Source organism: Moschus berezovskii, chromosome 6, assembly GCF_049115385.1.
Source record: "Moschus berezovskii isolate FMDL1 chromosome 6, NW_MosBer_1.0, whole genome shotgun sequence".
Lineage (NCBI taxonomy): Eukaryota > Metazoa > Chordata > Mammalia > Artiodactyla > Moschidae > Moschus > Moschus berezovskii.
In genome coordinates this window covers 68,358,923-68,372,820 of record NC_142465.1, presented here as the reverse complement: position 1 = coordinate 68,372,820, position 13,898 = coordinate 68,358,923, and the positions used below count along the sequence as shown (strand labels likewise).

The 13,898-nt window shown below is 40.1% G+C and overlaps 1 protein-coding gene across 1 annotated transcript in view; it reads left to right on the top strand.

Moving 5' to 3' along the window:
• The window catches only part of LOC148777644 (ankyrin repeat and sterile alpha motif domain-containing protein 1B-like), a 573,212-nt gene that overhangs the window by 285,878 nt on the left and 273,436 nt on the right, over positions 1-13,898 (top strand). The window lies entirely within an intron of this gene.

The following is a 13,898-nucleotide window of genomic DNA, read 5'->3' as shown; positions in this document are numbered from 1 at the left end:
GATGCCATGATCTTCGTTTTCTGAATGTTGAGCTTTAAGTCAACTTTTTCACTCTCCTCCTTCACTTTCATCAAGAGGCTTTTTAGTTCCTCTTCACTTTCTGCCATAAGGGTAGTGTCATCTGCATATCTGAGGTTATTGGGACAAACTTAAGAGTGCTCATCTCCTCATATTGTGATCCAGAATTCATTGGAGAATGTGTAGTTGCAGCCCATTGGATGGTGCCTCTGCCTGACCAGCACCAGCCAGCACCACAGGGAGACCTGAAGCTGAGGTGGCCCTACACAATTGTGGTAGGTATAAAAAAGTGGCTGAGCTTCAATGAGCAGTTATTAGATGCTGGCTTCCCTAGGAAGAGGCTTTGACAGGATGGGACTCTGAGGTTCTGTAAGTGAAAGATTGAATGGAATGGGGTAAGATCTGTTTGATTAGAGCTGTGTGTACTTGAAAGGAGTTTTAAGATAATGGAAATCCATAGCTGAGAAGCAGAAATACTTTTTTCCCCTATAGATGAATTTAGTTTACCATTAGGATGATCAAGGTGGAACATTGGGTGATGAATCAACAGTTCAGTTCAGTTCAGTCGCTCAGTCGTGTCCGACTCTCCGCGACCCCATGAATCACAGCACGCCAGGCCTCCCTGTCCATCACCAACTCCCGGAGTTCACTCAAACTCATGTCCACAGAGTCGGTGATGCCATCCAGCCATCTCATTCTCTGTCGTCCCCTTCTCCTCCCGCCCCCAATCCCTCCCAGCATCAGAGTCTTTTCCAGTGAGTCAACTCGTCGCATGAGGTGGCCAAAGTATTGGAGTTTCAGCTTTAGCATCAGTCCCTCCAATAAACACCCAGGATTGATCTCCTTTAGAATGGACTGGTTGGATCTCCTTGCAGTCCAAGGGACTCTCAAGAGTCTTCTCCAACACCACAGTTCAAAAGCATCGATTCTTCGGCGATCAGCTTTCTTCACAGTCCAACTCTCACATCCATACATGACCACTGGAAAATCCATAGCCTTGACTAGACGGACCTTTGTTGGCAAAGTAATGTCTCTGCTTTTTAATATACTATCAAGGTTGGTCATAACTTTCCTTCCAAGGAGCAAGCGTCTTTTAATTTCATGGCTGCAATCAGCATCTGCAGTGATTTTGAAGCCCCAAAAAATAACGTCTGACACTGTTGCCACTGTTTTTCCATCTATTTCCCATAAAGTGATGGGACCAGATGCCATGATCTTTGTTTTCTGAATGTTGAGCTTCAAGCCAACCTTTCCACTCTCCTCTTTCACTTTCATCAAGAGGCTTTTGAGTTCCTCTTCACTTTCTGCCATAAGGGTAGTGTCATCTGCATATCTGAGGTTATTGATATTTCTCCCAGCAATCTTGATTCCAGCTTGTGCTTCTTCCAGCCCAGCGTTCCTCATGATGTACTCTGCATAGAAGTTAAATAAGCAAGGTGACAATATACAACCTTGACGTACACCTTTTCCTATTTGGAACCAGTCTGTTGTTCCATGTCCAGTTCTAACTGTTGCTTCCTGACCTGCATACAGGTTTCTCAAGAGGCAGATCAGGTGGTCTGGGATTCCCATCTCTTTCAGAATGTTCCACAGTTTATTGTGATCGACACAGTCAAAGGCTTTGGCATAGTCAATGAAGCAGAAATAGATATTTTTCTGAAACTCTCTTGCTTTCTGCATGATCCAGCGGATGTTGGCAATTTGATCTCTGGTGCCTCTGCCTTTTCTAAAACCTGCTTGAACATCTGGGAGTTCACGGTTTACATACTGCTGAAGTCTGGCTTGGAGAATTTTGAGGATGACTTTACTAGCGTGTGAGAGGAGTGCAATTGTGCGGTAGTTTGAGCATTCTTTGGCATTGCCTTTCTTTGGGATTGGAATGAAGACTGACCTTTTCCAGTCCTGTGGCCACTGCTGAGTTTTCCAAATCTGCTGGCATATTGAGTGCAGCACTTTCACAGCATCATCTTTCAAGATTTGAAATAGGTCAACTGGAATTCCATCACCTCCACTAGCTTTGTTTGTAATGATGCTTTCTAAGGCCCACTTGACTTCACATTCCAAGATGTCTGGCTCTAGGTCAATGATCACGTTATCGTGACTATCTTGGTCGTGAAGATCTTTTTTGTACAGTTCTTCTGTGTATTCTTGCCACCTCTTCTTAATATCTTCTGCTTCTGTTAGGTCCATACCATTTCTGTCCTTTATCGAGCCCATCTTTGCATTAAATGTTCCCTTGGAATCTCTAATTTTCTTGAAGAGGTCTCTTGTTTTTCCTATTCTGTTGTTTTCCTCTATTTCTTTGCATTGATCACTGAAGAAGGAATCAACAGTAACATCCGGTAAATCCGAAATTGCTGACACTTTTGATTGTCCTGGGTTCCTCCCACTTAGTATCCCAGACAGATGATCAACTCAGTCAGTTCAGTTGCTTAGTCATGTCCGACTCTTTGCGACTCCATGGACTGCAGCATGCCAGGCTTCCCTGTCCATCACCAGCTCCTGGAGCTTACTCAAACTCATGTCCATTAAGTCAGTGATGCCATCCAACCATCTCATTCTCTGTCGTCCCCTTCTCCTCCCACCTTCAGTCTTTCCCAGCATCAGGGTCTTTTCAAATGAGTCAGTTCTTTGCATCAGGTAGCCAAAATATTGGAGTTTCAGCTTCAGCATCAGTCCTTCCAGTGAATATTCCAGACTGATTTCCTTTAGGATAGACTGTTTGGATCTCCTTACAGTTCAAGGGACTCTCAAGAGTATTCTCAAACACCACAGTTCAAAAGCTTCAATTCTTCAGTGCTCAGCCTTCTTTATAGTCCAACTCTCACATCCATACATGAATACTGGAAAACTTGTGCCTTTGCCTAGTTGGACCTTTGTTGGCAAAGTAATGTCCCTGCTTTTTAATATGCTGTCTAGGTTGGTCATAGCTTTTCTTCCAAGGAGTAAGTGTCTTTTGATTTCATGGCTGCAGTCACCATCTGCAGTTATTTTGGAGCCCCCCAAAATAACATCTCTCACTGTTTCCATTGTATGAGTTAATTGGCTAGGCAGGCTATGGCTCAGGCATTTCAATTCAGGTACTTGATCTTGGATCTGGAAGAGTTGGTTAAATGCTGACAGATGGTAAAAATGTTGCTCAGGTTCAAGGCTATTGCTGTTTTTGAACTTGTCCTAGTGCATTTGGAAGGTTCTTTTTTCATTATTAAAAAATAAAAAAAACATATCTCAAGAAAGAAGTTTTAAAAAACATTCAGCATTATTAAACTGGTTATTAAAGGTCTTTTTTTTTTTAGAAAGCATGATTTGCTTTTATTTCCTTTGCTAACATAAATTAGTGAAATATTTCAATAAAAAAGCATTTTTTGGTGCTGTTGAGCACATTAAAGAAGCATATTAACTACAGCATTCAAATATCCATTCTGTGTGACATACTAATCTAGATACTAGGAATATAAATCTAAGCTAGATATAGACCTCTCCTTTTACCCCTGTTAACCCTAAGAAAGGATATATTTTAGATTGTTGTTGTTTAGTCACCAAGTTGTGTCCAGTTCTTTTGCTATCCCATGGACTGTAACCCACCAGGTGCCTCTGTCTGTGGCATTCTCCAGGCAAGAATACTGGAGTGGGTTGCCTTCCCTTCTCCAGGGTATCTTCCTGACCCAGGGATCAAACCTGTGTCTCCTACTTGGTAAATAGAATCTTACCCTTGAGCCACTGGGAAGCCCTATATTTTAGATAGTATTATTTATTTTAATTTGACTAAATCAACTGGGTCAAAGTTGCACGTTGAGATAGAGAATTAACCTCAAAGACTTGCTTCTGAAACTTTCATCGATACTGTTTCTTCTATCTAGTATGAAGAGTCAAGCTTACTGTGACAGGCAAAATTGATAAAATGTGGTTAAGATTAGAAAATAACCTAAGTCTAAACTTACCCTGAGCATGAGTCAATTATAAACCAAGACAACAGACGTGAAAATTTTCTATCAGGACATGTCACAACCTGTGAAAATGTAATAAACAATTTGACATAGACTCACTGGGTATATTTAACATAAAGATACACATACACACACACGCAGAGTAAAACAGATACACAAGACCAATAACAAAAATAATTTCTGTGGAGGTGTAATTTCTAGTATGATGTTGTATGTATTCTAAAAGAAACTTCAAATCTTTTTTTTTTAAATGAGCCAGAGTATTTTTAAATAGTTTTGAATACCTTTGTTTTTTTTGCTGCTAATTTTTATCTCCTGAGTCATGATTTGATCAAATTATGATCTCAATCCCGGTTAAGTTTATATCTACCAACTTCACATACACACTTCACTCTGTATTTTAGTGTGATCTGTCTTTGTGTATAAACTGAGGGGAATAGAAATCATATCTATCCTGAGGATGCTTTGAAATTTATTTTGTTAATGTTTGTAAAACCCATTAAGATTCTATAATTTATGTTCTCTGATCGGTAAGGAATTGTTTAGACATATGGTTGTTGCAGTTCAATTGTTTAAAGAGAAAAAGTTAACTTCTTTTGTAATTTAAATTTCAACTTTAATAGTCCTTAACGCAAATTGCTGTCGTTGGACAGAAAGGAGATCCAACCAGTCCATCCTAAAGGAAATCAGTCCTGAATATTCATTGGAAGGACTGATGCTGAATCTGAAACTTCAATACTTTGGCCACCTGATGTGAAGAACTGACTCATTGGAAAAGACCCTGATGCTGGGAAAGATTGAAGGCGGGAGGAGAAGGGGCTGACAGAGGATGAGATGGTTGGATGGCATCACTGACTCAATGAACATGAGTTTGAGTAAGCTCCAGGAGTTGGTGATGGACAGGGAAGCCTGGCATGCTGCAGTCCATGGGGTTGCAAAGAGTCGGACATGACTGGGACTGAACTGAACTGAACTAAATGCAAATTGACACATTTAGTTCTAAAGTTACATAAATGAAAGCAATGTAAGTGAAAGTGTTTTATTAAAATTCAAAATGCCATAGAAGAGTAGCATCAATTTATAGCAGTTAGTAGCACACACATCTCATCAGAAATATTTTGACTTTATTTCATCATGTTAAGAGATATTTAGTAACTGTTAATGAAAGCACTTATGAATAACAAGCATTTTAAAAACTTCCTGATTGGATGCATTTGTCCATTTATAGTCTTACTTTGTTATGTTCTCCACATTTACCAGATTTTTTCCCCCTTGAACTCTGCTTTTGCTAAGAAAATGTTTTGATCCTGCAATTAAATTTGCAAACACTAACATGGGCTTCCCAGGTATTGCTAGTGGTAAAAGAACCCACCTGCCAATGCAGGAGACATAAGAGAAACCAGTTCAGTCCCTGGGTTGGGAAGATCCCCTGGAGGAGGACATGGCAACCCATTCTTGTATTCTTGCCTGGAGAATCCCATGGACAGAGTAACCCGGCAGGCTATGGTCCACAGAGTCACAAAGAGTAGGACATTACTGAAGTGACATAGCATGCACCCACAACATGTCTAATGTCTATTGCAGTTTCAAAACAGTATTTAATATTCTAGTCTTATTTTCTATTGCATTATGTTTTTCATTTACCCAAGCTGATTATATTAGTATATTTTATTTACATTCTCTTTTGATATGATAGAGTTAAGAAATTATGTTCTGCAGATTTGCGCTAAAATGTACTTACTCATTTTTAAAATAATTGTGAGCCAATGTTTATTGTGTAGTTTCCTCCAACCAATACTATGAATCATGGAAGTCACCCAAAAGTATCAAATCATTATTCTAAACCATCTGTCCCATTTCTCTAACAGTGCTATGTCCTTAACCTACCCTTGATTATGTTAACAGATTGTGTAAAACCCCCAGTTTCTATTCCTATTTATTCTACTTTGATTTCGTGTTATTATGACCTAGAGTTAATCAGTTTTCTGCTGATCTAACAGATTTAATGTTTAATTTGTGTTCATTTACTCGTCAATGGAAAGTGCTGCAGTTGTAAGTTTTGTTACTTTATGATGGTCTAATTGATACACATTTCAATCACATTCTTTGCTTTTCTAAAATTTTGCTTTCATATAATTGAACAACTGTGTGCGTGCTAAGGTGCTTCAGTTGTGTCCAACTCTTTGCAACTCCATTGTCTGTAACCTGCTAGGCTTCTGTGTCATTGGGATTTTCTAGACAAGAGTATTATAGTGGGTTGCCATTTTCTCCTCCAGGTAATATTCTGGACCCAGGTATTAAACCTGGGCCTCCAACATTGGCAGGTGAATTCTTCACCACTAAGCCACCTGGGAAGATCATTTAAACAAATTCCCCTGAAAATGGATGAAAATACAGTATAATAGAAAGAAATGAAATATAGAGATGAGGACTAGCAAGTAATATATGCTACTATATATTGAATATGGTAAAATTTGTCATTTAAGAGTAATAATTTTTATCTTAATTTTTGATGGTAGAACTATAATAAAAATATTTTTTCATATATTTTCCTAATCAAACATACTTTTAATTTTCAGTTTTTCAGCTCCCCCTCCACATACATGAAGATTTTTTAAAAATTTTTTTTATTGGAGGCTAATTATTTTACATTATATTGGTTGGTTTTTGCCATACATTGACATGAATCTGTCCCGGGTGTATATGAGTTCCCCTTTCTGAACCCCCCTCCCACCTCTCTTCTCTCCTTATCCTCCCTCTGGGTCATCCCCCCACACCAGCACCGAGCATCCTGTATCATGCATTGATCCTGAACTGACAATTCATTTCACATATGATAATATACATGTTTCAATGACATTCTCCCAAATCACCCCACCCTCACCCTCTCCCACAGAGTCCCAAAGACTGTTCTATACATCTGTGTCTCTTTTGCTGTCTCGTATACAGGGTTATCATTTGCATCTTTCTAAATTCCATATATATGCATTAGTATACTGTATTGGTGTTTTGATTTCTGGCTTACTTCACTCTGTATAATAGGCTCCAGTTTCATCCACCTCATTAGAACTGATTCAAATGCATTCTTTTTAATGGCTGAGTAATACTCCATTGTGTATATGTACCAAAGCTTTCTTACCCATTCATCTGCAGATGGACATCTAAGTTGCTTCCATGTCCTGGCTATTATAAACAGTGATGCGATGAACATTGGAGATATTTACATACTCACTGCAATGAGAAATGAGAAATGCAATGAGAGAATTTTTATCTTATTATTATTAAAAGAGGCAATAGATAAAGGGAAAGGACCAGAGTTGTAAAAAGTATATGCATATAATGTGCCCAGAACAGTGCTAGTCTGGTTACACCAAAATATAAAATATTGTCTCTACAATCATAAAGGTAAGAATAATTAACGTAGCATCTAGCAAATAGTTCAAAACAATAGGGTTGTCAAGACCATCTGCACTATGGGAATTCAGAGAAGAGAAATAGTCTCTGAACCCTTTCCTTGTTTATGATCATATAGAATTAATAGCAAAATATTGGTGCCTTGGTAAGTGTTGAACCTGTTTTAAATTATCCATTTCCCATAATAGAGCACTAATTTATTTTTTCTGTCTCATCTCACTATGTTTTTCCTCATATTTGAGTTGCTAAACATGATAAGTGTATTCACACTGCCGTGATCATGTAATTCTTCTGCCTCATTCTTATGCCCCTCTTACCCACTCGAGAAAATCTTTATCTCATGAGCTGCTGTTGCTGAAATGCAAGAGCTTCTCTGAGTTCTCTCCTCCTCTCTCCACAGTTGGAAATAATTGCTCCTTTTCTATACCTCCTAATACCTTGTTTCTGTGTCTCTTTAATGCTCATAATTTTGGCTTAGTTTTATTGTTTGATTACTTATCTACATATCTTTTTACACTTTAAGTTTAGAGTTTATGACATATTTATCTTTGTTTTTCTTCACCCTCATGTTTAGTCTTGTAGGTAGTAGTTGTTGGTCAATAGGTATTCAGTTGACCAAAACATTTGTTCAGCTTATTCCATAAGATCTTACAGGAAAACTCCAACAAACTTTTTGGTCAACCCAATACTTTAAAATTGTAGTGCATTTGTTTGATGTAGGGAATGTGATTTTAATTAATTAAATTAAAGGTGGCAGCGCTAGTGGTAAGGAGCCCGGCTGCCAATGCAGGCAACATAAGAGACCCAGGTTCGATCCCTGGTTTGGGAAGATCCCCTGGAGAAGGAAATGGAAACCCACTCCAGTATTTATGCCTGAACAGAAGAGCCTGGTGAGCTAGAGACCATGGGGTCTCACAGAGTTGGACACAACTGAAACGACTTGACACACACATATAATGAAGTTTTATATTAATTAAAATTATTCCAACAGAGAAGTTTAGGCCCAGATGGTTCACTAGTAAGAACCCTTTTGGAAAATAAAGAATGAGGGTTGTTCCAAAGTTGTTATATTAAGTCAAGATTACTGTGATACCAAAGTCATTACACAAAAGAAAAATTATACATCAATACTACTCATGAATATGGTGTCAAAAAATTCTTGATCAAATAGTAGCAAACCAAGAACATCATTCTATTAAAAATATTATATGTAATGATCAAATTGGGTATATGTTGGAAAGGCAAGTTTTTTTTTTTTTTTTTAACATCCTAAAGTCAATATGGGGCTTCTCTGGTGGCTCAGAGGTTAAAGCGTGTGCCTGCAATGCAGGAGAACCAGGGTTCAATCCCTGGGTTGGGAAGATCCCCTGGAGAAGGAAATGGCAACCCACTCCAGTATTTTTGCCTGGAGAATCCCATGGACAGAGGAGCCTGGCGGGTTACAGTCCATGGGGTCGCAAAGAGTCGGACACGACTGACTGACTTCACTTTCACTTTCAAAGTCAATATAATTCACCACATTAATAGAATAAGGAGAAAAATGTATGATCATGTAAATAGTTGTAGTAAAAGCATCTATTCATGATATAAAGTTTCAGTAAACTGGCCACCTCATGAGACGAGTTGACTCACTGGAAAAGACTCTGATGCTGGGAAAGGTTGGGGGCGGGAGGAGAAGGGGACGACGGAGAATGAGATGGCTGGATGGCATCACCGACTCTGTGGACATGAGTTTGAGTGTACTCCGGGAGTTGGTGATGGACAGGGAGGCCTGGCGTGCTGTGATTCATGGGGTCGCGGAGAGTCGGACACGACTGAGCGACTGAACTGAACTGAACTGAACTGAAACTGAGAATAGAAGGAAATTCCTCAACCTATAAAGGGTCTTTCTACAAAAATGCCACAGTTATTATGATACTTCATAATGCTGAAGGACTGAATGTTTTTGACTTAAGATTAGAAACAAGACAAAGATGTTTACTCTCGCCGTTTTTATTCATTGTTGCACTGGACATACTGGGCAGTGCAGTACAATAAGGGTGAGAAATAAAAGCATACAGATTTCAAAGAAAGAAGTAAAATTCTGTTTTATTCATGGATTATATGATCTTTAACAGAGAAAATTCTAAAAGATTTATAAAAAAGCGCTAAAATATAGGTTTAACTGGGTACAAGATCATTAATTGTATGCTTTTACTTGAGAAACTATTGAAAATTAAAATTAATCTGATGATACCATTGAAAATAGTTTCCAAAAACATAAAATACATGTTTATCCCTACAAATTTAACAAGGCATGTGAAAACTGGTGTACTGAATGAAGTCTGTGAAAGCATTGTCAATGAAAAATAAAAATGACCCAATGTAGGAAGAGATATACCATGTTCATAAATCGGAAGAATAAATATTGTTATATCTGTTCCTCCAAAAGTCTACTATAAACTCAATGAAATTTCACACAAAATCCAAGTAGGCTGTTTTTTCAGACACTGATGTGTTCTAAAATGTATATGCAAAGTCAGGGCCTAGAATAGCCAAAAAATTTTTGAAGAACAACAAATTGGAAGGATTCTCTGATTCCGGACTTACTATAAAGCTATAGTAGTCAACTCAACATGGCAGTGGCATGAGGAGAGAGTGAAAGATCAATGGAACAGAATAGAGAAAGGTTGCAAATATTAATACACCATCACATACATGGTCAGGCCTGCCGCATCCTTGCTCGGCCCTCCGGCTGTCCCGGTGGCCCACCCCTGTCCCTCTTGGGCCTCAAGTCCTTCTCCCCACCGACTCCTTCTCCCTGCTGTCCCAGGAGCCTGGTGCCCAGCTCTAGCTGCACAGGGGAGCACAGCTGAAAATGTAAGGTTACTGACAAACGAAGGATTGAGGGCTTCTGCAAACAACAGCTTTATGAGTGTGGCGGAGGAAGATGATGGAGTAGAAGGATGTGCACTCATCTTCTCCTGAGAGAACTCCAAAATTACAACTCGCTGCTGAACAACCATGGACAGGAGAATGTTGGATCCCACCAAAAAAAGATATTCCACATCCAAGGGAAAAGGGGAAGCCCCAGCAAGACGGTAGGAGGGGCGAAGTCACATTTAGAATCAAACTCCATACCCACCAGAGACACTGAGAGGGCTCAAACAAACCTTGTGTGAACCAGGACCCAAAGACCCCACAGAGACTGAGCCAGAACTGTGTTTGAGTGTCTCATGTGGAGGTATAGGTCAGCAGTGGCCTGCCACAGGGGCAGGGGCTTTGGGTGCAGCAGACCTGGGTATGGCATAAGCCCTCTTGGAGGAGGTTGCCATTAACCCCACCATAGAGCCACCAGAACTTACACAGGACTGCGGAAACAGACTCTTGGATGGCACAAACAAAACCTTGTGCTCACCAGGACCCAGGAGAAAGGAGCCATGACCCCAAAAAAGACTGACCCAGACTTGCCTGTGAGTGTCCAGGAGTCTCTGGCAGAGGCGTGGGTCAGTAGGGGCCTGCTGCAGGTCAGGGACACTCAGTGCAGCAGTGCATGCATGGGACCTTTTGAAGAAGGTCGCAATTTTCTTCATTATCTAGACCATAGTTTGGCCTAAGGTCAAAAAACAGGGAGGGAACACAGCCCTGCCCACCACAAAAAATTGGATTAAAGATGTACTGAGCATGGCCCCACCCATCAGAACAAGACCCAGGTTCCCCCTCAGTCAGTCTGTCCCATCAGCAAGCTTTCATAAGATTCTTATCCTTATCCACCAGAGGGCCAACCACAAACACAGACAACTAATCAAACTGATCACATGGACCACAGCCTTGTCTAACTCAGTGAAACTATGAGCCGTGCTGTATAGGGCCACCCAAGATGGACGGGTCATGGTGGAGAGTTCTGACAAAATGTGGTCAACTGGAGAGGGAATGGCAAACCACTTCAGTATGCTTGTCTTGAGAGCCCCATGAGCAGTATGAAAAGACAAAAAGATAGGACACTGAAAGATGAACTCCCCAGGTTGGTAAGTGCCCAGTATGCTACTGGAGATCAGTGGAGAAATAATTCCAGAAAGAATAAAGAGACAGAGCCAAACCAAAAACAATACCCAGTTGTGGATTTGACTGGTGATAGAAGTAAAGTTCAATGCTGTAAAGAGCAATATTGCATAGGAACCTGGAATATTAGGTCCATGAATCAAGGCAAATTGGAAGTGGTCAAACAGGAGATGACAAGAGTGAATATCAACATTTTAGGAATCAGTGAACTAAAATGGTCTGGAATGGGTGAATTGCACTCAGAGGACCATTATATCTACTACTTTGGACAAGAATCCCTTATAAGAAATGGAGTAGCCATCATAGTCAGCAAGAGTCTGAAATGCAGTACCTCGATGCAATCTCAAACAACAGAATGATCTCTGTTTGTTTCAAGGCAAACCATTCAATATCATAGTAATCCAAGTCTATGCCCGACCAGTAATCCTTAAAGCTGAAGTTGAACAGTTCTGTGAAGACCTACAAGACTTTCTAGAACTAACACCAAAAAAAAGATGTCCTTTTCATTATAGGGGACTAGAATGCAAAAGTAGGAAGTCAAGAAACACCTGGAGTAACAGGCAAATTTGGCCTTGGAGTACAAAATGAAGCAGGGAAAAGGATAACAGAGTTTTGCCAAGAGAATGCACTGGTCACACCCTCTTCCAACAACACAAGAGAAGACTCTACACATGAACATCACCAGATGGTCAATACTGAAATCAGATTGATTATATTCTTTGCAGCCAAAGATGGAGAAACTCTATACAGTTGGCAAAAACTAGACCAGGATGTGGATGACCATGAACTCCTTATTGCCAAATTCAGACTTAAATTGAAGAAAGCAGGGAAAATCACAAGACCATTCAGGTATGACCTAAATCAAATCCCTTATGATTATACAGTGGAAGTAAGAACTAGATTCAAGGAATTTGATCTGATAGAGTGCCTGAAGAACTGTGGACAGAGGTTCATGACATTGTACAGGAGCCAGTGTTCAAGACCATCCCTAAGAAAAAGAAATGCAAAAAGGCAAAATGGCTGTCTGAGAAGGCCTTACAAATAGTGAGAAAAGAAGAGAAATGAAAAGCAAAGGAGAAAAGGAAACGTATACCCATTTGAATCCAAAGTTCCAAAGAATAGCATGGAGATGAGAAAGACTTCCTCAGTGATCAGTGCAAAGAAATAGAGGGAAATAATAGAATGGGAAAGACTAAAGATCTCTCTTGGGCTTCCCTGGTGGCTCAGAGGTTAAAGCGTCTGCCTCCACTGCGGGAGACCCGGGTTCGATCCCTGGGTCGGGAAGTTCCCCTGGGGAAGGAAACGGTAACCCACTCCAGTATTCTTGCCTGGAGAATCCCATGGACGGAGAAGCCTGGTAGGCTACAGTCCACGGGGTCGCAAAGAGTCGGACACGACTGAGCAATGGAACGGAATGGAAAGATCTCTTCAAGAAAATTAGAGATACCAGGGAAGATTTCATGCAAAGATGGGCTCAATGAAGAAGAGAAATGGTAGGCACCTAATAGAAGCAGAAGATATTAAGAAGAGGTGGCAAGAATATACAGAAGAACTGTACAAAAAAGATTTTCACGACCCAGATAATCACGATGGTGTGATCACTCACCTAGAGTCAGACATCCTGGAATGTGAAGTCAAGTCGGCCTTAGGAAGCATCACTATGAACAAAGCTAGTGGAGGTGATGGAATTCTAGTTGAGCTATTTCAGATCCTGAAAGATGATGCTGTGAAAGTGCTGCACTCAATATGCCAGCAAATTTGGAAAACTCAGCAGTGGCCACAGGACTGGAAAAGGTCAGTTTTCATTCCAATCCCAAAGAAAGGCAATGCCAAAGAATGTTCAAACTACCACACAATTGTACTCATCTCACACATAGCAAAGTAATGCCCAAATTCTCCAAGCCAGGCTTCAATAGTCCATGAACCGTGAACTTCCAGATGTTCAAGCTGGTTTTAGAAAAGGCAGAGAAATCAGAGATCAAATTGCCAACATCAGTTGGGTCATCAAAATCAAGAGAGTTCCAGAAAAACATCTACTTCTTCTTTATTGACTATGCCAAAGGCTTTGATTGTGTGGATCACAATAAGCTGTGGAAAATTCTGAAAGAAATGGGAATACCAGACCACCTGACCTACCTGCTGATAAATCTGTATGCAGGACAAGAAGGAGCAGTTAGAACTGGACATGGAACAACAGACTGGTTCCATATCAGGTAAGAAGTACATCTAGGCTGTATATCGTCACCCTGCTTATTTAACTTATATGCAGAGTACATCATGTGAAATGTTGGGCTGGAAGAAGCACAAGCTGGAATCAAGATTGCCAGGAGAAATATCAATAACTTCAGACAGAGATGCAGATGACACCACCCTTATGGCAGAAAGTGAAAGGAACTAAAGAGCCTCTTGATGAAAGTGAAAGAGGAGAGTGAAAAAGTTGACTTAAAGCTCAACATTCAGAAAACTAAGGTCATGGCT